The 960-nt window shown below is 42.0% G+C and overlaps 1 protein-coding gene across 1 annotated transcript in view; it reads right to left on the bottom strand.

Moving 5' to 3' along the window:
* LOC106478881 (formin-like protein CG32138) overlaps positions 1–960 on the bottom strand; it is a 125,428-nt gene that overhangs the window by 53,345 nt on the left and 71,123 nt on the right. The window lies entirely within an intron of this gene.

The following is a 960-nucleotide window of genomic DNA, read 5'->3' as shown; positions in this document are numbered from 1 at the left end:
GGATATTTTGTAGGTATGGTGGATGAGGGCGTGGATGGTTCCAGTTTTGTATCTTTGAGGGCATTCACTTTGAGCATTGAGGTAGATTCCTTGCCTAGTGGGTTTTTGATAGACAGATGTGGCGTATGTGCTGTTGTTGGCGTCGATATGTACATCCAGAAAATTGATGGTTTTGTCAGTGGCTATTTCGTGGGTGAATTTAAGCTGTAGAGAGTTGTCCTGTAGGTTTTGTCGGAGCTTCATGATAACGATGTCCTTGGTAACGATGAAGCAGTCATCGACGTATCTACAGTACAGTGCGGGGTGGTGGTCCTGCAGCACTTCGTTTTCTATGTGACACATGTAAAAATTGGCGAAAGTTACTCCAAGAGGAGAGCCCATGGCAACTCCGTTGACTTGCTGGTATAGCGAACCATTGATATGTTGAAAAGGTGACTTCGTAGTACAGGCGAGTAGAAGTTCATGCATTTTTTACAGACACCCGACCATGTCTCCACCCAAAATACCTGAAGAAATCGTTGTCACAGATTATGTCTATCGTATCCTGGACTGGTACATTGGTAAATAATGATTCGACGTCCAAGGAGGTGAGTAGTCCCTGTGGATTTGTGGCATGTAGTAAGTGGAGGAAGTCGTCTATAGATGTTAGCATGTGTTGGGCAGGCATATACGGAGTGATGATGTGGTTTAGGTCTTTGGCAGTCTTGTATATAGGGGTAGGAATTTGTGATATGATTGGCCATAGAGGGCTGTTCTGTTTATGAGTTTTTACGGTTCCGTAGATATATCCGGGCGCATAGTCTCCTATGATAGGAGATATGATATTTTATGGAATGGTTAATCCTCCAGACTGGTCAAAGCAAGTTATGTGTTAAAAGTTTTAGATGGAAGTAAGCGAGTAAATCAAGTTAAAAAATTAAAAATACACTTTTCACATTTGGTTTCAAGACAAAATGGATA

The sequence above is a fragment of the Limulus polyphemus genome, unplaced genomic scaffold (assembly GCF_000517525.1).
Source record: "Limulus polyphemus unplaced genomic scaffold, Limulus_polyphemus-2.1.2 Scaffold258, whole genome shotgun sequence".
NCBI classification, from domain to species: domain Eukaryota; kingdom Metazoa; phylum Arthropoda; class Merostomata; order Xiphosura; family Limulidae; genus Limulus; species Limulus polyphemus.
This window is presented reverse-complemented; position numbering and strand designations above follow the sequence as displayed.